This window comes from Myotis lucifugus, unplaced genomic scaffold (assembly GCF_000147115.1).
Source record: "Myotis lucifugus unplaced genomic scaffold, Myoluc2.0 scaffold_162, whole genome shotgun sequence".
In the NCBI taxonomy this organism is placed as follows: Eukaryota; Metazoa; Chordata; class Mammalia; order Chiroptera; family Vespertilionidae; genus Myotis; species Myotis lucifugus.
This window is the reverse complement of record NW_005871210.1, coordinates 243,165-243,439: the sequence shown is the minus strand read 5'-3', so window position 1 is coordinate 243,439 and position 275 is coordinate 243,165.

Genomic DNA, 275 nt, shown 5'->3' with positions numbered 1-275 from the left:
GGGGGCGCAGAAGGACGGGTTTGGGGGATGAATTTGGAAGGCCAGCCTGAGTTGAGAGGTTGGTTTTCCACCTGACCTGGTTTTTGCCCCTCGACCCCACCAACTAAGTGCAGGCCATCTTGCCTGCAGACTCCAGGGGGGACCCTTCCTCATGTGTGGGCCTCACAGGCACGGATGTTCTCTGACTAACAGAAGCATCCTCTCTGCTTCCCCGCAGCGCAGCCCCGCTGGGTGGGTGGGCCCCTTACACTGGGTGCCTTGGCTGTGCTGTGCGA